This window comes from Peromyscus californicus, unplaced genomic scaffold (assembly GCF_007827085.1).
Source record: "Peromyscus californicus insignis strain IS unplaced genomic scaffold, ASM782708v3 Scaffold_11__1_contigs__length_118956290, whole genome shotgun sequence".
NCBI lineage: Eukaryota > Metazoa > Chordata > Mammalia > Rodentia > Cricetidae > Peromyscus > Peromyscus californicus.
Genome location: NW_026294402.1, coordinates 48454163 through 48475307, shown reverse-complemented (window position 1 = coordinate 48475307; position 21145 = coordinate 48454163). Strand labels below are relative to the sequence as shown.

The following is a 21145-nucleotide window of genomic DNA, read 5'->3' as shown; positions in this document are numbered from 1 at the left end:
CCTGGGATAAGGTGTTGTTTCTGAAGCCCTGGTTGAAATACAGGTATGGACCGGGGAAGACTGACTTGAGCTCTCAGTTACACCTAATTAAAGAGCTGGGTCTTTGACAACTTGACCTGACCTGTCCAAAAATCAGGAGAGGCAGGGGATGCCTGGGAGGCAGAGCACAAGAAAAGCAAGTGAAGGTTGTGTTATCTGGACTGGGGGGAGGTTGACGATGAGCTAAAAACAAACTTTGACTTCTGGGCAATCCTCCGCGGAGTGGAGAAATACGCCTTGTCCTAGATTCTTAAGGAATCCCATTGACAGGCCTCCCCAGGTTCACAGCCCTGGACTTCTTTAGGGGTGGTGGACTCCTGGGCAATGAAACTGGGCCACTGCGGGCAACTCCGCAGTTTTAACCCCTTCCTCCCAGATTCAGTCACGGGCCCTGCTCTCATTCCTCCCGCCTCGCCCGCGCCCGGGGGGGTTCCGGGACTGAGCATGCTCAGTAGCCGCCCGCGTCTAGCTCCCAGGGAAACCTCTGCACGCCCTCCCCAGCTGCTCTCGGTCGCCTCCTCGCCGCCGGCCGCCCAGGGTGCATCCCGGCTTGCAGGGCTCCACGCGACCCAGATTCCCGCCCCTCCCCCCGCCCCTCCCGCGCCCGCAGCCAGTGCGGCAGCCGCGGCCGCCTCTGTCCAGCTTGCGAGCGGGGACCAGCCGCGGTGGTCACCGTCGCCAGCGCGTAGCCCGAGCGAAGACGGAGATGGAGATCACACTGGCGCTCTCCCGGAGCTGCTGAGCCCACCGCTGTCCCTGTCCCGGTGAGTCGCGACCCTAGGGGAGGCGAGGGGCGAATGCCCTTGGAGAAGAGAGAGAGGCGGCTGCTGAGCTGTGTAGGGTACCGCAGAAATGCTCGGGGCTGGGGGACGGTGAAGGGACGTGAATGAAAGTGCGCACTACCTGGGTGCAGGAGCGCCGGGGTCACCCAAGACTATAAATCCTCTTTCTCACCCTGCGCCGGGAAATTAACACCCGCGGCGCTGCGGGTCAGCGCTGGAAGCTGTTTGCGTCCCAGGGGCGCGGGTCGCCTAGCGACTGAACGCCACTGCAGGTGCCTAGGGAGGGATCCGAAGCCGGGACAAAGGGCGGCCTGACTGGGACAAGTGGAGGGGTCCTGGCCCCCCGGGGAGCCCTCTGTCCTGCCGGTCAGGCCCCAGGGCGGTGCCAGGCGGCAGAGGGGCAGCGCTGTAGACCGGAGGTCTCGGAGCCTCCACCCCGAGCCAGGTCCGCCAGGCTGGCGCGCTGCATCTCCTCCCACTGTGGGAAACTCCACTCTTGGAGCATCTCCGGGGCAGGTGCAGTTGAACAGGCAGGCGGAGAACAACAGCCCCGGGAGCTGTGAAAGCCAGAACAGTGGAGTGAGGCATGCTGTTTTTCCAAGTGGCTTTATTTCCAAGTGTGGGCACCGACTACTCCCCCTCTTGGTGTGTCTGCTCAACCTCTAAGTGGCGAGTCCGGTAACACACCTTATGAATATTTCAGAAACGACCTCACAGACTCGCTTGCTTCAGATCAAGTTTAATGAATATGTGTGGGAGCCTTTCTGCCCCGCACACACACACACACAGATGGAAGCCTCAGTCACTGCTTGGAGCTTTCCAAATTTCATCTCTTCCTCCCCGCAAACCGAGAAAAAGACGTCACAAATCCCCGCGAGCTCTAGATTGGTGTCATAAATTGAGGCTGTCATTTGGAGAGACCGATTTTAGGCAGGCTTTCCGCCTTTGTTCTGCGTCTCAGCAACGTGCGTGTGCGTGTTGTGTCGGTCGCTTGACAACCGTCCTTAACTGGTATTACCAATATGGTGGAAAGCAGGTAGCATGCCCACATTGGGATAAACGTCATAATTTCTTGTTGTCTTCTGACAACACAGAGTGACAGCGGTCTTAGCCATTCTCTCCCTAGAAGTTTCCTTTTGAGGTCAATCTAGTTGAAATGTTGCCAAAGGCACACATTCTTGTTATTCCTCACTATTGGGAGATACTCCCTCTTGACCTCTCTCTTATGGGAAAAACAAATGCGAATGCTTTCTCTGTAAGACGTCGCTGTCAAGAACAGCAACATCATGTTTTATGGCAGGGAACTTCCTGGGTTGTAGCAGACTTACACTTTGAGCTATAACTCTCATTGTACCATTCAATTAACCAATAAACTGACACACTGCGTAGCTGTCAGTACTCCAAGATGGTACTCATTTGCAGACAAAGTCAGTCAGCGCCCCCTCACCCCCCCCCCCCATGTGAGAGACAGGTAGGTAATCTTGACCCATCTATAATGAATTCTTTTGTTGACCAAAAGCTCAAGATTCCCTGTGAAGAGTAATGAGGCAATAATTCTCTCTTGCAAGTCCTCTCATACAAGGAAGAGGCTGAGGTGCTTCAGTTTACAGATGTTGCACACTGAGGAAAGGCTTTTCCAACAAAGACTACCGCAGTTACATCACGGGCCCCACCTCTGCCTGCCAGACTGCTTCTCCCAGTCTGAGGACAGCGAGTGTTGCTGTGCTCGATTAATGAAGGAAAACAACACTGAAATGGGATTTTGCTCATTTTCTCTATTGTGTCTTGCTGGTTCGACTGAAAATACATGAATGTTAGCTTTTTAAGAGATTGTTGAAGACAGCATTAGAGTATCTTCTGTGCTAAAAATTGTTGATGGTATTATAAAGGAATTCTATGGAATTAACAAAATAAGGGAAATATTATGTAACAAGCAACATTTCCTAAAGTATGTCACCAAATCGCTCAGGAATAAACCCAACTGTGTTCACGGATGTAAAAGCTGGATAGGTGAGAAGTTTGCAGAGCTCAGACACAAACTTTCAGGTGTGTCAAGAAAGCAGACCCCGTGTCCTCCAAGAATTTTTTAAAACCATTTTTAGGATTGTTGTATTTAGCAAATTAAAATTCAAGCTGCCTCACTAAGTTTGAATTTCAAATGAACAGCAAACACTATTTTAATTTAAATATGTTATGTGTGATATTTGGACTTATACTTTAAAAAATTATTAGTTGTTTCTCTGAAATTTAGTTTGGACTGGGCAGACACCCCCCCCCACCCCACCCCCACCCCCGCCGCTTGCAAACCCATAATGGAAACGTTTCTTTCCGCCTTTTTTGGGTCGCCTATGGGTTGAAAAAACAAAGTGGAACAGAAGTCATATGCTGCTCTGCAGACAATCTGGGGCAAGCTCAGCTCTTGAGCTATTGAGAATAACTCAGGCCTGAAAGTGAGGATTCTCGGTTCTGCACATATTTACTGAATAGTTCTACTTGTTAGGCTCTGAGAGAGTTTGCCAAAAATCCAAAGATGAGAAGAAGCGGGGGCTGGAGATGGATTTACATCAACCAATGTAGGGCCTGCTTTGTCGGAAGTGTGAGGCATGTATTTGTGTGTGTGGGGGGGGGGGGGGGGAATGTAAGAGCCTGGAGGAAGACACAGAATTCTGCTAGGTATCTCCATCAAGGAATGAGATAGTCAGCTCCCCAGCAGTGTCGACTGGGCTGGCCTCAGATATGAGAACGAATTCTTATCACGGAGAAGAGGTGTAAAGAAATGGTCATGGGAAGAGAATGAAGGTAGACGTTTCAGAATCTGTAGCTGATCGCCTCAGTTAGAAAAACAGAGCAGCCCTATCATGTCCTGAAGCACTCCTCCTCATCTTCCAACTTTTCCATTGTTTCCTCCCCCAAAGAAAGACTTTGAAATAGCTGCTGATGGGAATGAAGAAGGCCCTAAGATGAGGCAAGTGTAGAGACTGGCAAGTGGCCGTTAGGCATAGGGATCTCTACATTAAAAAAAAAATTTGAAAACTGTTTTGAATGTATGAGGGCGTTTTGCCTGTAGGTCTGTGCAGCACGTGTGTATGTGGTGCCCTTGGAGGCCAGAAGAGGGCGATGGATCCTCCAGAACTGGAATCTCAAATGGTTGTGAGCTGTCACGTGGGTGCTGGGAACTGAACCTGGGTCTTCTGAAAGAGCAGCCAGTGCTCTTAACCAGTGAGCCATCTCTCCAGGACCTCCTGTTGCATATCACAAAGCAGGTCACCTGTCTTTGACTAACATTACTGGGTGCTTTTCACTACTCCACTGCCATCCTGGTCTCTTCAGATAAAAAGCCGCCACACAGTATCGGAATACACTGTTTCTTTACATTTTTACTTTTATATAAATGCAGATACTTAAATGTCTCATATGAGGTGCCGATCAATATTCGGTTTCTTTTGGTACACTTTCTTGAAATAAGAGAAGCGTATGTTTAAGTTTCAGCAAATCTGTTGCTCCAAGTGGGAAAAGACATTACATTGCTATCACTTCGTTTCGGTTGAGTTGTCTTGAAGGAAGCAGATGCTGGTGATGGAAAGAAAGCATATTTTACAGAAATAGCGCCATGTGAAAATGACCATATGCTTGTAGTATTAGAGAGTACCTACTTAGTGTTGGGAAGGAAATTAATTCCCAAACAATACCGCAGTGAGCACAACTGTGTCTGCAGGGATGCTGGAAGTACCGATGAGGGTCAGTGGAAGGTGCTGCCCGGAAGTTGAAGGTTAAACCCATGCAGGTCCTGTAGAGACCATCACTTGTTTTTTCCTGATTCTAGTTGGCAAAACTGCAATGCCCGGTAATAGGATGCCAATCTAGATTACCCTTCTGTCAAGAAACCTAACTATCTTAGCAATCATCTTTCAGAAGAGCCTCAAATGTTTAATTATCCATATGTGTGGCTAATTTTCACTTTAGTTTTTCTTAAAAAAAAAAAAAAAAAGGTGTTGGGGAGTGCACCTAGGGTTTTATGGATGCCAGGCAAGCACTCTAGTGCTGAGCTGTATTACATCTCTGGGGGGGGGGGGGGAGGGAATAGCCACTTTTTTTTGAGACAGTCTCACTAAGTTATTCAATATGGCCTTGAACTTTCTCTGTAGTCAAGGAAGGTCCAGAACCTGTGATCCACCTGCCTCAGCTTCTTGAGTAACTGGGATCAACGGGTCTGACCCATGAGGCCCAGCTCATATTCTTCTATAAACCGTCAAAAATCCTAAGAACTACCCTACACTGATGTCTAGTGAAATAGTCTTATCAAAAAAAAAAAAATCATCCACTAAGATAGAGCAGAAAACAGTTTAATTCAGGAACGTATGCCAGTCCTTTTTGCAGAAGGTCAAACATCTTCCTGCCTTATAATTCTGAGCTTATGTGAGAGAAAAAAAAAACTGGCCAAGGAACGTACTGAAATCATTCAAGTTCAAGGCAATTAGAGCCTAGGTCTTGTTTTCAGTGAGGTTTCACGTGGATGCACACAGCTTTATTACAGGAAGCTTTGCTGCAATGGTCCCCAGTGGCAACTCAGGTGGACTATCACCCAGAGAGCCTCGGGTGATGCCAGATGCTCATTCTCTGTCTAATCCTTAGTAAACATCCTGAATCCAAACATTCTGCTTACAGGATGTCCTTGCATCCCATGAACATGTAACCTTCCAGCCCCCTTGTGCTGACCGTGGGCAAATAGCATCATACCTTACTCCAGTTTCTCTGCTGTAAAATGGAAGGCATGAGAGTTAAAAATTAGTGATATGATGCCAACTCTGATGTCTGTATCTATAAAATAAACCTGAGGTCTTGCTGTGGTTTCAACAGATGAATAGCTTTGTTCTTAAAGAAATGAGAAATTTATATAAAATGAATATACTCTATATGATGTTTCCCATGCTGTTGAAACAATTACACAGATTGGATTTTTTTTTTAATTTTTACATTTTGGAGGTGAAGCAGTTTGGTTGTTGCCTAAGAAGAATTTATTAAGCTGCTTTTAAAGATCAGTCTCAGCTGGAGGTGGTGGTGCGTGCACCTTTAGTCCCAGCATTTGGGAGGCAGACGCAGGCAGATCTCCACTTGCTCAAGACCAGCCTAGTATACATAATGAGTTTCTGTCCAGGCAGGGACCCTACTTCTAAAAAAAAAAAAAAAAAAAAAAAAAAAAAAAAAAAAAAAAAAACACAACAGTCTCAAGCAGATAAACAAACAAAAAGAAAGAAAGAAAGAAAGAAAGATCACCCCTGCAGTTGAGATAGATCAGACAGTAAAGACACTCGCCTTCAAGCCTGATGATCTGACTTTGACCCTGGGAAGATGAGAACCTATTTCAACAGGTTGTCCTTTGCTCTCCACATACACTATGCTGAATACCTGTGCACACTCAAACACACACACACACACACACACACACACACACACACACACTCCACAAACTAAAGAAATAATAAGTATAATTTTAAAAACCGGTCACAAGCAAGCTAATGATGCAGACTGGGAGTTCCTCACATACTCTTGCAATGAAGTTTCCATTTTAATTATTAAGCTGAACTTATTAATTAAAAGTCTGATGTAAGAGCTGATTTAAGCCACTGTATCCCTCCTTCCTATTTTCCCGTGTGCAACGAGGTGGTGACAAGCTGACTTTTTAACAATATGTGTGTGACTGTGTATACATGTGAGTGCCAGTGTCCTCAAAGGCCAGGAGAGGACATCAGATCTCCTGGAGCTAAGGACTGTTGCGTGACCCCTGACATGGGTCAAAGAATTGAACTATGGTCCTCTGGAAGAGTAGTGTGTGCCATGGACCATCTCTCCAGCCCCTGCCATATGTTTTGAAGGTTTTATTCATGGTGAAGCTAATCATTTATTTATCTCATAGATGTTTTGATTTTTCATTTTAGTTTAACAGAGATCATCAATGACATGAATTCTGTTCCCTACATCTTTTTTTTCTCCACCAATTGGCACTGTCAATATTTGAAGTATAAATCAGTCACTAGAGTGCATTTATTGTATAAATACTTTTCTTTTAAATGAAGCAGAGAGCTATCCTATAGAAATCTGAAAGATAAATTTTCTAAAAGTTGTATAGTGTAGTAGACCCTTTACTTTTTTGTTTGTTTGTTTTGTTTTGTTTTTTGAGAAAGGGTCTCTCTATTATGGAACTCTGGCTGTCCTGGAACTCACTATGTAGACCAAACTGGCCTCTAACTCACAGAGTTTCTCCTACCTCTGTCTCTCAAGTGCTGGAATTAAAGGCATGCACCACCATGCCCAACTTTGACCCCTATATTTTTAACATAATATTTTATTTATTCTTTGAGAATTTCACACAAGCATACAATAGGTTTTGATAGCCCACCTTTCCTCCTTCCTCCAACCTCTACCAAACCCCACCAACACATCCTCTCCCAAGTTCATTTTCTCTCTCTCTCTCTCTCTCTCTCTCTCTCTCTCTCTCTCTCTCTCTCTCTCTCTCTCTCGTTAATAATCCACTGAATCAAATTAGTGCTATGCGTTTACCCATGGATATGGAGCTATCCCCTGGAGCATGGGCAGCCAATCAGTGGCCATACCCCAAAAGAAAAATTATTCTCTCTCTCCTCCAGTACTCATTAACTGCCAGTAGCTCCTTAGCTAGAGATGAGGCCGTCTGAGCTCTGCCCATACTCATCCTGGAATTTTGACTGTCTTGATCCGGTGTAGCCGCTGTGAGTTCAGGAGCGCAGTGATGATGTCATGTCTAGAAGACAGCATTTACAACTCTCTTCCCCATCCTCCAGAGACTGCATCCTTTCTGTTCTCCCCTCCATGATATTTCCTGAGTCTGGGGAGGGGAGCAGTTGATATAGCTGTCTCATTAGGCCCGAGCACCCACAGCCACTTAGTCCCAGCACTTGGACCAGTTTTGAGTCTCTGTATTAACTGCTGTCCAATACAAAAAGAAGCTCCTCTGACCAAGGTTGAGAGCAGCACTAATCTAACTAATCTATGGGCATAACGTAAATATTTAGAATGCAGTTTGATAACATGACCACTTAACAACACAATAGTGATGGGTTCCTCCTGTGGCCTACGACCCTCTCAGAGACAGGCTTACAGTACTAGGCATGAAATCCCTCTTGTGAGCAGGCCTAAAATCCAATTAGAAAGTGGTTGGTTACCTGCAGAAGAGTCACACTAGTATTGTACCAGCAGCACATCTTGCCTGGCAGGTTGGTTTTGTACTGTGCAGGATCCAGTGCTGGGTAGGACTAGTGTCTCCTGAGCTCTTCCGGTGGCTTGCATAACATCTTCTAGCACTGAAAAGCTAGCCAGCAGGAAAGAAATTAACTGGTCAGGTCCAGATTGATTTCTCTAGATCCTGCAACTAATGTGGGACACTTAGGTTTTAGTTTTAAAGTGTCTTAAACCTAAAGGGCCATTTAAATTAGCTTTAAAAGATGTAAGTAGTTATTTTTAGTTGTGAAGCTTAATCATAGGTTCTCCTAAAGTGATAAACACTCATTAAAACTGTGTTAATTGAGATGCATATTACATGTATCATTAGTCATAATTTTAAAAGCCTTTATTAAAATGCCTAATGTAGAATGCCTTCATATTCTATCCTGTGTATAATGTGTACATGGCCCAATGTGTGAACGCAATAAATAAGATCAAGATTTAACAATACAGATGATTGTGTCTTAGCTGTCCTTCTATACGGTACCAGATGTTTCCTCCACTATTCCTTTAAATGATAGTGCATCTAGAAACATATATAATAATTCATAAAAAATACATATAGGTTTAGAATCCTTCTGGAACACAGCTTATCAGTGGGGCCCTTGAATAACCTGAGAGTGTGATACAGAATTGAAATCTGAGATGTGGTCTCATGTGAACCAACTATGTTGAGAGAATGTGGAAACCAGCATAGAAGGTGGGTAAGGTGGATTTTGCTGGTTTTCTTTAGAATTCTTTATTAGTCATAATATTTTTACAACTTTATCAATGATCCAAATCTACATAGGTCATCATGAACATCTCAAAAATAGAGAATTTGGATAATAATCAGGATTCAAGTTGATATTCCTTGGCGCAGGAAAAAAATCAAGAGTAAGATTATGTTTTTAAAGGGATGGCTGTGAGGTTCATTTAGGACCTAAAATCAATTCCCAAGACCAGAGTGTGGAAGTACCAGTTTTTCTACTGTTGGATTATGTAAACATTTTTTTCCTTGAATATGAACAGAAGAACTTCGGGTTGGATTCGTCAATGACCTAAGCTCAAATCAAAGAGGGTCAGAAACAAAACATTCAGCACATTGTCTGTAAAGTGGCACACTTGAGACCACCTGTGGGACTGTAAGAAGAATGATTTCCCTGAGTAGGACTTTGGCTCAGATGACCTAAGAGTCACCACCTAAATGTGATTGTGGACTTTAAATTGAGTTCCTAGGTGTTTACACATGGATCTGCCATTGTCCAATTCAACTTAATAAACTATATGTAACAGATAACTAGTGTACTTCTGTCCTTTGTTTTAAAATGAATGTATAACTTCATTGTTTTATACTTAATTATTGCCTAGGCAACTAACAATCACAAACTAATCAATTAAAAGTTAAATAAGTGCATCTGTTCTGCGACTATCGCTGGGTCATTTCCAGAATATTCTTTAATTACATAAGCTCATATTTGAAATTGTTCTTTCTGAATGATGATCACACACTAGGCGTGTGTCTTAAGTTGTACATCCAATTGAGCATGACAATGGGGGTGCCGTCTCTGGTGTCACTCTGCATCATGTTTTGGCTTTCAAAGACATCTGTTTATACTATAGGATGGACATTTGTTACTCTTTTTAAACACTGCCTTCAAAATTCCTGTCCTATGTTGGGGACTGTATTCATTGTTGTACAGAGAAACAGAACCAAGAAGAAATAAGCACATTTGTGCACACACGTACACCCATGTTGTGTGTGTGTGTGCGTGTGTGTGTGTGTGTGTGTGTGTGTGTGTGTGTGTGTGTGTGTGCATGAAGAGATTTATTACAAAAGATGGGCTCTTTTAATTGTGTCCATAATCTGTTGTCTGCAAACCAAAGACCCAGAAAAGTTGTTGTGATTCTACCAAAGAGCCAAAAGACACCAGTTCTTCCTCCCACCTCTGCCCCGGTCAGGCCCACTGCAGACTGGATAGTGCTGGCCGCACTGGGAAGGGAAATACGCTTTATCCAGTCCAGGGGTTCAAACACTGATCTTATCCAGAAACTACATTCAGACATACCCAGAAAGAATGTACCTGGGACTCCTTGGGCCAGTGAAGTTGACGTGTGAAATCAACCATCACAAGACTCCCCTGCGTTACAAAACAGATCCACTTCCCACAACACGCGTGGAAAGTGCCAGAGGTTTCTTTTTTCACACACCTTTGAATCCGAGACCTGTTCCTGGCATCCAAATTCCATTGTGGGGTTCCAGCCATTAAAGCCCCTCTACCAATGCCAAACAGTGCTGAAGCAGTACCAGCCTGGGTCTGGTGGTGGCGGTAGAGGTTTCTTTCCTCTGGGGCTTCTATGTCACATGTTAAGCTTTTTCTTTCTTTCTTTCTTTCTTTCTTTCTTTCTTTCTTTCTTTCTTTCTTTCTTTCTTTCTTTCTTTCTTTCTTTCTTTCTTTCTTTCTTCCTTCCTTCCTTCCTTCCTTCCTTCCTTCCTTCCTTCCTTCCTTCCTTCCTTCCTTTCTTTCTTTCTGGCTCTACAGCCTTGGTCCAAACCTAATTTCCTTGCCCACCTGGAAATCTGGGGATTACTTTCATGACAAATGCATTTTCTACTTAAATAGGAGAGAGAGTTTGTTTGGTTTGAGGTTTGGTTTTTGAGACAGTAGCCCAGACTGGCCTTGAACTCTTGGAGATCTTCCTGCCTTAGCCTCTTGAATGTTGGGGTTCTGGGAATGATCCATTATGGCCCTCTAGTTTTTGTTTCTGCAGCAGTAAGCCCTGCTTAGCACACGACTAATCCCAGGCTAATGGAGGGGCAGTCATCAGCCACTAGGACCCACTAAGTGCACAACATTCTGAAAGGCATGAGATGGGGAGATGTTTATTCGTTTTCTTAGTGTTTGTGAGACAAGTCACCTTGCTTGGCCTAAGCTTCTGGTCTGGGGATGCCAATAGCAAACTTAGGTGGAGATGTGTGAACCTAGGAGCATAATGATTTTAAAGATTGCTTTAGAGTAAAATGGGGGGGTTGGTGTAAGAAAGGATACTTGTCAGGACAAAAAATATTATGTTTCAACTAGTTCAAGAGACAACATTTTTTTTCTTTTTTAACATGTAAAGTTTAGAAGTCTCTAGAGTGTATCATGTCTTAATCACCATTCTGTTCCTGGTCAGCCCATCTATATTTCACTGAACCTAGGATGTCATTGATTAAAAACTATCATATTCTGAGTAAAAAGCTCAGTAAGGAACTGGGGAGATGGCTCAGTCTGTAAAGTGCTCTACCACACAACCATGAGGGCCTGAGCCTGAATCCCCATGTGAAAAGCCAGGGGCATGTGCCTGTAGTCCCAGAGCAGGGAGGGATGAGATAAGAGGGCGTCTGGGGCCAGCCTTGCCAAATCAGTAAGATCTAGGTTCAGTGAGAAACCCTAGCTCAAGAAATAAGGCAGCAAGCAATAGAGAACGCCTCTGACTTCCATGGCCACCTGCACTGATGTACATACACCTATCCACACACATGCACACGTTCCAGCCGCGCAGAGGCACAAGTACTCAGCCACACACACACATACAGACACACACACACTCATCCACACATGTGCACACATACCCATACACACACACATATACCCACACATACATACATACAGACACACACATACCCATACACACATATACACATAATACACAAAACTAGAAAAAGGTAAGAAAGTAAATACATAAAATAAAAGGTTTATTTATACCAGGGTGATACTTTCACATTACTTAAATCATCAGAATAGTAAGACTTGGTACTCCAGTCCCTAAGAGCTCATCTTTATTCACTCCAGATATGTGTTTCTCAGGAAAGCACATTTACTTTTAATGTGAGAAACTGTGGCCACATTTTTGCTGTCTTTTACAGTGGTTTTTATTTAGAATTTTGATTTTCAAAACTAAAATACTGAGGACATTTTGTGTCAAATGGACTGTTACTTTTTAAAATTTCCATAGTCTTTTAAAGGTCAGAGGCATAGCTCATCAACTGTGCTCGCCAACCGTTCAATGCCTGGAAAGGCAGACAACCATGTGCTTTTGAAGCAGGTCAGAAGTAAACTGATGGGCAGCCTTGGCTTCTGCGGTGAACACGGACTGCTGCCATTGCTGTAAATCACAAAATCACCCCCGATGAGTGTTTACGTCTGAGGAAGGGAAACGGCTTCCTGGCTGTCATGTTAGGGCATGTCAGCGGGTCGGTTTTAAAGATAATTGCCGAGGAAGGAGGAAGGAAGGAGCGACTCTGGATCGTGGCCTCAGGGAGATGGTTATCCGTGAGCGTTATACCTCTAGTAGGATATGCTGGGTGGCATGTGTGAACGGTAACTGTAAAATTTCAAAGACTTTTTCATTCTCCGGGTTGGTCATTTTTCATATTGCTAGTTTTCTGTCATCGTGTGAATACCTTAAACCCAAAATTACATTTTATCCATACTTCAAATGCTCACAGCCTTAGGAATTTTTTTTCTTTTCTTCCCCATTCCATTTCATCCCTCCATCACCTTACTAATTCCTTCCATTTTCTGTCTTTTTTATTCAATTTGATATTTTATTGCATCGTATCTTTTTTTTTTTGTTTTTTGTTTGTTTTTGGTCTTTTGAGACAGGGTTTCTCTGTGTAACAGTCCTGGCTGTCCTGGAACTCACTCTGTAGACCAGGCTGGCCTCGAACTCACAGAGATCTGCCTGCCTCTGCCTCCTGAGTGCTGGGATTAAAAGCATGCGCCACCACACACAAGTCTCTCATCTTTCTTTATATAGATTTGTTACTTCTCAGGACTTGCTCAAATATGAAGCAGGCTGAAAATATAGACATTACCTGAATTTGCTAATTGTCTTTAGTTAAGGATTCTTATTGCTGTGAAGAGACACCATGACCAGAGCAACTCTTACAAAGAACATTTAATGGACGTGACAGTTTACAGTTTCAGAGGTTCTGTCCATTACGATCATGAAGGGGAGCATGGCGGCATCCAGGTAGACACAGTGCTGGAGCCGAGAGTGCTACATCTTGCAGGCAACAGGAAGTCAACTGACTGTCACACTGAGTGAAGCTTGAGAAAAAAAACCTCAGAGCCCACCCCCACAGTGACACACTTCCTCCAACAAAGCCACGCCTCCTAATAGTGCCACTCCCTTTGGGGGCCATTTTCTTTGGAACCACCACACTAATTTAGACCTATCTACTCACCCAACCTAAGGCCGATGCACAGCCCATTTGATCTGAAAGGACCCGTGAGAGCACCTGTCTTTGGTTTGTGGCTCTGCCCAGGCAGAGCCCGGCAGTTCAGCAAGTTGTTTTTACCCGACCCCCTTTACCCACAATCTGTGCCCTTGTTTGTGTCCCGTGCAGATGTGTTCCTTGCTGGCATGCTCATTTTGGGTAGAATTTTTCTCTTCCAATGAACTGGAAATCATCTGAAGATAGGGCATACATGCAAAGCATAATAAAGAATTAATGTGAGCTGAGTTCATCTGACCTTTAAACTCCATCAGCTTCAGGTATTTGCTAGTGTGAGCCTTTTCTAGAGTACTCATGTTTTCCCTCCGTTTTACCACGCAAACATGTCATCACTGAGGAAGGGGTGGGTAAAAAAGAAACACATCTATTTCTTTTTTAAAGATTTATTTTGTATTCACTTTGTTATGGGGGGGGTGTTTTACCTGCATGTGTATCTGTGCACCACATGTGTGCAGTGCCTGTGGAGGCCAGAAGAGGGTCTTGGGCCAGGCAGTGGTGGTGCACACCATTAATCCCAGCCCTCGGGAGGCAGAGGCAGGCGGATCTCTGTGAGTTCGAGGCCAGTCTGGTCTCCAAAGTGAGTTCCAGGACAGCTAGGTTTATTACACAAAGAAACCCTGTCTCAAAAAATTAAAATTAAAACAAAATAAGAAAGAGGGTGTTGGGTCCCCTAGGGCTGGCACCACAGATGGTTGTAAGGCTGAGGCACCATGTGGGTGCTGGGAGTCAAAGCCAGTCCTCTGGAAGGGCAGCCAGTGCGCTTAACCACTGAGGAATGTCATCTCTAGTCTGATTTCATTACATTCTAGAAGGGCCACAAGCATCATAAGATAAGGTCAGAAGATGTAGTGTCTGGAAGGCAGTTGGTCTCCCAGATAGCTCCCCAAGGATGCCATGAAGCTTGGGGTACAGGTGCAGACTCACACCTTGATGGCTTCCTCGCTTCGCACTTCAGTGTCCGTTAGATGGAGTTTTCATTCTCTTTTCCAGGTCTGTCTGGAATTTTTGTTCCAGTGGCTTCTAGAGGGAGCACAGAAGAGAGCCGAGTGCCCCTGCCTCCTGAATCTCAACTCTGCCTCGTGCTAACCATAGACCTTCCTCGGAAGGTCCCTTAACCTCTCTAGCTCAGTGTCCCCAAAAAGGAGACACACTTAATGATTCACTTCAGGAAATGACTAGGATTGAGTTTATATAAACAAAACCCACTGGCTGTTGCCCAACTCTTAGTAGCGCGGATACAAATATTAGCAGTTATTAATCCCACCAAACCTTAAACTGAGATTTAATTCTTCAGGTTGAATTTTATTTTTATTATTTACTTATTTGTTTGTTTGTTTTGGTTTTTTGAGACAGGGTTTCTTTGTGTAACAGCCCTGGCTGTCCTGGAACTCACTTTGTAGAGCAGGTTGGCCTCGAACCCACAGAGACTGCCTGCCTCTGCCTCCTGAGTGCTGGGATTAGAACTTTATTTTTAAATGTACTCTGTACAACTTTTTAAAAAACATACTGGGATAATCACAAGTTGGGCAGATGTTAAAATGAAATAGCACTCACCTTGTGGGTTGTTTTTTTTTTTTTTTTTTGAGCTGAGGATCGAACCCAGGGCCTTGTGCTTGCTAGGCAAGCGCTCTACCAACTGAGCTAAATCCCCAACCCAGTGGGTTGCTTTTTATGCATGTGTAAGCACCACGTGCCCACAAGCATTTTGGTTGTTAGAGGATCCAGTCAGTTAAATTTTAAAGACTGTGCAGGAAGTAGCTTCTCTCTCTCTCTCTCTCTCTCTCTCTCTCTCTCTCTCTCTCTCTCTCTCTCTCTCTCTCTCGTAGAGATTAAGATTTTGAAGAAAGGAGCTTTGCTTCCTCTAGTGCAGGAGTCTCTAACTCATTCCCTGGGGTGTTCAAGGGCTGGATGGAAGAGATGGGGTTACACTGTGGTACTTCACAAAGAACCTCCGGGAGCTTCGTGCTCAAAGAAGGCAGGGCAAGTCCCCTGATGTCGGGAGTGAGGAGCCTTTCAGAAGTCTTGGACCACTCATCGCTATCCCTTCCCTCCCAGCTGGAAAAAGAGGGAAGAGGCAGATAACAGCACAGCCCCATACCCAAGTGCCGACTCCTCTCGGGGTGTTTGATCAGCAAGCCCAATCATTTGATCTTCCCCTTTGGATCCGTTCATCTCTGTACACATGGAGACAAATCACTGCCATGCCCTACCGTGCTTAACAAGCCTGGTTTCTAATCGTATTCTTTATTATAGGGAAGTAAGAGCTATGATTTTTTTTCTTCCAGGTGGGACATTTAGAGTTTGTTTTACTAGCGTTATTATCGATTGATGTTTTTAAAGTGCACTTTCCTAAGAAAAAGACAGCATTCACTGACAAATGGAACAGTGAGTGTTCAACATACCAGGCATCATACGGTTTAGGATCCTGGGTAGGTGGTGGGTAGACAGCTTAGTGGATAGGAGTGCTTGCTGCTCAGCATCAGGACCAGAGTCCAGATGCCTTGTACCCACATGCTGTGCTCTTGCTGGGCAGGGATGCAGGCACCTGTAGCTCCAACATTGGTCGGGGCAGAGATGGGAGGATTTCCGGGGCTTGTTTCCAGGGAATAAGTAAGAGAGTCATAGAGCAGAACATTTGGCATTCTCCTTTGGCCTTCAGGCAAGCACATGGGTCTCTCTCTCTCTCTCTCTCTCTCTCTCTCTCTCTCTCTCTCTCTCTCTCTCTCTCTCTCTCTCTCACACACACACACACACACACACACACACACACACACACACACACACATTTGAAAAACTTTTTCTTTAAGTTTTGGAACACTATTAAGGATGCAGAAGACAAAGAAAATTCTGGCGTCCACCCCTGAGTAACCTCCATCTAGAGGGAAAGTCAGGGTAAGGGATAGTGCACAGAATGGCTTTTATGTTTCTATGTTTTCCTTTATGTTTCCCATGAAAGAAGTGGCAATAATATCTAGCCAGAAAATTGGTGAGCTTTTTCTTTGTCAGCAAGTGAAGTAGCTATAACCAAGCAGGGAACTGACATTTAATCACTAAACTTAGTAGCCAAATGTGCACAGACACTCGAGATGTCTGTTGCACCGATGTCTGTTGTGACAGTGGTGACGAAGAGGAGACACCCAGAAAGTGCTAATTTGGCCACAAAGGAGGACTGTGGCACTTGGCACCCTTGCGGAAAAGCAACCAAAGGATATTTGCTGTCAACAGCAGCTCAGAGCGTCATCGATCCTGCCCCATTACGTCCGGCCATTGTTGATGTTTCTTTTGTGGGGGTGTGTGTACATAAATTAGATCTAATTGTCGTGTTTTCCTCCTATTTGGAGGGCAGATGACTAGAACGGATGACTATTGTTTCCGTCACTTTTGTCCACCAATAAGTGGACCCAGTTGATTCTGTCTGATAAACACTCCTCACCTATTTGCTTCTCTCTCGTATCACCATCATTTCGTCAATGCAGGTCACCAAAACCAGAACTTATTTTAACAATTTCTCAAGTGACCCTTGACAAAATCATCTTTTACTTTAGTTGAAGATATGATAATAATGCAAAGTAATAACGCCATGGGTGCTCAGGTCCTGGGTGCCCATTTTGTACCTGTAAGTATATATACAACGCATCTGCATGCTTTGCTCCATTCAGTCCTTGGAACTACCTTACAAAGTAGCTACAATTACCCTCCCACTGAACCCTACACAGATTAAGCAGCTTGACTAAAGCTATCAGCTGGCTAGTTGTAGATTCAAGCTATGAACTTCCTCTCCAAAACTTTCGCTCATGACCACCAGTACCCTCCCTACCACACTGGCGACTTTTCCCGTGGAGAGTAAGTCTTCCTCATAGTTCCAAACTGCATTGCACTGTCCAGTGCAGTGCTGGCCGCATCCACATTTGAGAAGTTTCTTCCCCGGGGTAAATTCAGGGACTATGGTGTCAGCACAGAAAGGTTTAGGTTTAGCTCTTCTTTAGTGTTAGTGTTGCATCATTTCATTTTTCCCGTGTTGTTATGAGTTGAAGTCTATATATTTTCATCCTATCTTATAAAGTTTTATTAGTTCTCTGAGAATTGCAGACAATGTGTTTTGATTGCATCCACCCTCTCCCAATGTCTCCCTGATCCAACCCTCTCCCCTCACCACCCATCTTGGTGTCCAGCCAAGAATTTGTGACTAGACAGGTAGTCCCCAGGGCAGAACTTATTATTATTCTGCTAACTGGACATAAAAGGTTGTTTTTTTGTTTGTTTGTTTTTTAGATAAACCAAAGTTATAGCCCCCTGAAATTGAACTACTTGAGGACAAAATTGTTAAGTCTGACAGCATATTCCTGGCTGTAATTCATTCTTTACCATCTCTGTCTTATAAGAACTCCAATTTAGTTTCATCCTCATGAAGAACAGTTGTTATGAACATGGATTGTATATCTGGCTTGTTTAGTAATTCCTCCTGGACTGTGGTACTAATTATATTCTAAGTGTTTATCTAGAATTTTGACTGATCTCTTAACCTTCAAATCCGTCTGTCTCCATGACATCACTTGGCCCTAAAAACTTAGAATGTCCTGGATTCCCAAGTCCAATTCTCCAAAGTTCTGTATCTCAGTGAACTCTCTATCCAGTTGCCATCCACAAACAGGGACGTGTGTTGTGTAGCTGGAGTTTTCCTGCCTGGCCCACAGTCAGGACAAATCTCTCTCACCTGCCAGTCCCACAGCCGCTCAGACCCGACCAAGTAAACACAGAGACTTATATTGGTTACAAACTGTATGGCCATGGCAGGCTTCTTGCTAACTGTTCTTACAACTTAAATTAATCCATTTCTATTAATCTATACCTTGCCACATGGCTCGTGGCTTACCGGCATCTTCACATGCTGTTTCTCATCATGGCGGCTGGCAGTGTCTCCCTGACTCAGCCTTCCACTTCCCAGCTTTATTCTCCTCCTTGTCCCGCCTACACTTCCTGCCTAGCCAATGGCCAATCAGTGTTTTATTTATTGACTAATTAGCAACACATTTGCCATACAGAACATCCCACAGCAGTGTTGGGCACCTCCTTTTCCTTCACCAACCCCAGCAACAACAACTGGTCAGATCACAAAAGTCCTGCCAACTCCACCTGCTAAGTATCTCTCAAATTCTTCACGCTGTATCTCCATCCACTGCCTTCCTATACCACTGTCAGGATCATCACAGCAAGCTTCTAAATGGTTTCGCCCCCTGTAATTTCACCCCAGTACAACTCATTCTTTGTACTACAATCAGAGTATGTTTTAAATTTCACTGTGATTTTATGTGTATGAATGGTCTACATGCATGCATGTCTGTGCACCATTTGCATGCCTCATGTACACAGAAGCCAGATGAGTGCATCAGCTCCCCTAGAATTGGAGTTACAGATGGTTCCGAGCCACCATGTGAGTGCTGGGAATCAAATCCAGGTCCTCTGGAAGAGTAGCCAACACTCTTAATCACAAGCCATCTCTCCAGTCCCTGGAGTATTTTTTTAACCAATAATTAAGCTGTGTTACATACCAACTTGAAAACTTGCAGTAGTTCTCACTGCTCATGTGAGATGCTTCAAAGCCTTCTGATACGACCTTATTCACCTTTCCACCTCCTGCTGCCTTCTCACTGAGGGCCGCCTTCCGTCACAGGAACATCCTCTCTAGACACATTGTGCTTTCTTTCACTTCTGAGGTGCTGCGTGTGCTCTTTGGGGAGCCCCCTACCTCCTACATTTAAGCTGGTCGTCTCTCTTACTTGGTGTCTCAGGAGACATTTCCCCTTGTAGTTCTGTGCCTAGGTACCTATCTGCTTTCCTGTGTCAGCCTGTCACTCAAGATTGTTAGGTCTGAAGAATGCAGCCATGCCCCTCTAATTCATCCTGTATCCTTACTGCCTAACTCTGTGTCTAAGGCATAAGAAGCATTACAGCTCCCTAAACACACAAGTTTAGAATGGTATTTGTTTACAGAGTCGTCGCAAAAGCAGTGCAGATAGTTCCTTTATACTACCACCCAGTTTCCAGTGTTAATATCTTGCATTGATGCAATATACTTGCCACAGCTAACAGATATGTGTTGGTATCTCATTATTAACCCAAGTCCATATTTTCTCTCTTAAATAATATTTTGTAAGTATTTTCAGTTTTATTTTATTATTATTACTCTGTGGGTATGTGCATGATATGTGTGTGTGTGTGTGTGCATGATTTGTGTGTGTGTGTGTGTGTGTGTGTGTGTGTGTGTGTGTGTAAATGCAAGCATGCACATGTCACCCACATGTGTGTGGAGGTCAAAGGACAGCTTCCAGGGGTTTGTTCTCTCCTTCCATCATGGGTTCAGGTAACTGAGTTCAGGTCACCATGCACAGCCAGTGCCTTCACCCACTGAGCTAGGACACTCAGGACTGTTCACTCGTCACATGTCCTTAGCTTTTACCTCATATCCCTTTTCTGCTTCAGGACCCTGCCTAGGACACCTCCTTTAATGGACCAATCTCCTTAGGCACACGCCTCTTGACTTCCATACTTCATGGGACTTTCCTTATGTCTAATTACCTTAAGCGTTTTGAGAAGTCCAGTTATGTATTCTATGGTGTGTCCTCCCTCTGGGGTTTGTCTGATGTTTCTCTCCTGGTTGCACTGGGGTGATAGCATTGAGGGGAACCACGGGAACAAGTATCATTTACATGTGGCTCTGTGCTATCCGTGCCACTTCTCACTAGTGGCATTTGCCTTTAGCCCCTGACCTGTGCTTGTCAAGTTTCTCTGTATGACTTCCTCCTTTCTCTGTCTTTCCACACTATATTCAGGAAGACACTAGATCTAGCCTTCCTTTAAGAGGTAATAGGTGTGTAGCCTCCTCCTTGTGTTTACTGATTCAGTCATCCAGTACTGATAGAGTACTGATACAGAACCTTGGACCTTCTAATTCAATACTGTTTTGTTTTGTTACCCAGATTGGTCCTTCTTTGGCCATTGGGGGCTCTTTCCATGTTTATCTGTTGTTTATTTTGTTTGTCTTAAACATGTCACTTTCTGGTACAACATGATGTTTCTCATTATGTCCCAGTCTTAGATTGAACATTTCTCCAAGACTCCCTGGCTCCTTTCAAAGGTGAGTAGTGAGAAACCGTAAGACCTCTCAAGGCACTACATAATTCAATTAAAGATTTGATTCATTTAGAAGCCACATATGTGCAAAGAATGATGTAGTAGTCCAACCATCCAAATTGAACAAGTATTTTAATTTTGCTTCAGACATAGTTTATGAGACAAACACTTAAAAAGTTAAAGGTCATTTCTCTCCTCTCTATCTTGGCAGAAGCGATCAACCACAGTCTCCATGCATAGATTTTCTTTTTCAAACATGTAGGCCCTACCCTGTAGAGAGTACTTGCAGAAGCAAATACATGTTAAGGTGAAGACTGGACTTTAATTGTGCTGCGTCCCTGACTTTTGGGCTGAGACTCTTTCCTCCACTGCGGCACTCACCCCTCCTGAAGCTGGGCTTCCCGCTTGCCCCTCCTTCAGGGGCATCTTCTCTCTGATGTTATTTGCAGCCAAGTCTGTCTCATCCATCTCACCCATCCTTGGTTCTCCATAGGCTGCCCCATGTGTCATCCTTCCCAGAAGAGAGAGGATTGTCTTAATTAGGGTTTCTATTGCTGTGAAGAGACATCATGACCATGGCAACTCTTATAAATAAAGGAAAACATTTAAGTTGGGGTGGCCTGCTCACAGTTCAGAGGTTTAGTCCATTTTCATCATAGTGGGAAGCAGGGCA

At 44.3% G+C, this 21145-nt stretch overlaps 1 protein-coding gene across 2 annotated transcripts in view; it reads left to right on the top strand.

Moving 5' to 3' along the window:
• Nucleotides 1–519: 519 nt before the first annotated feature.
• Elmod1 (ELMO domain containing 1) overlaps nt 520–21145 on the top strand; it is a 60301-nt gene continuing 39675 nt past the window's right edge. Inside the window, exon 1 of one of the 2 annotated variants that reach the window (XM_052760512.1) lies at nt 520–803. The gene's annotated coding sequence lies outside the window, so the exon portion shown is untranslated. The remainder of the gene's footprint in view (nt 804–21145) is intronic. The other variant, XM_052760521.1, reaches the window with a different exon arrangement.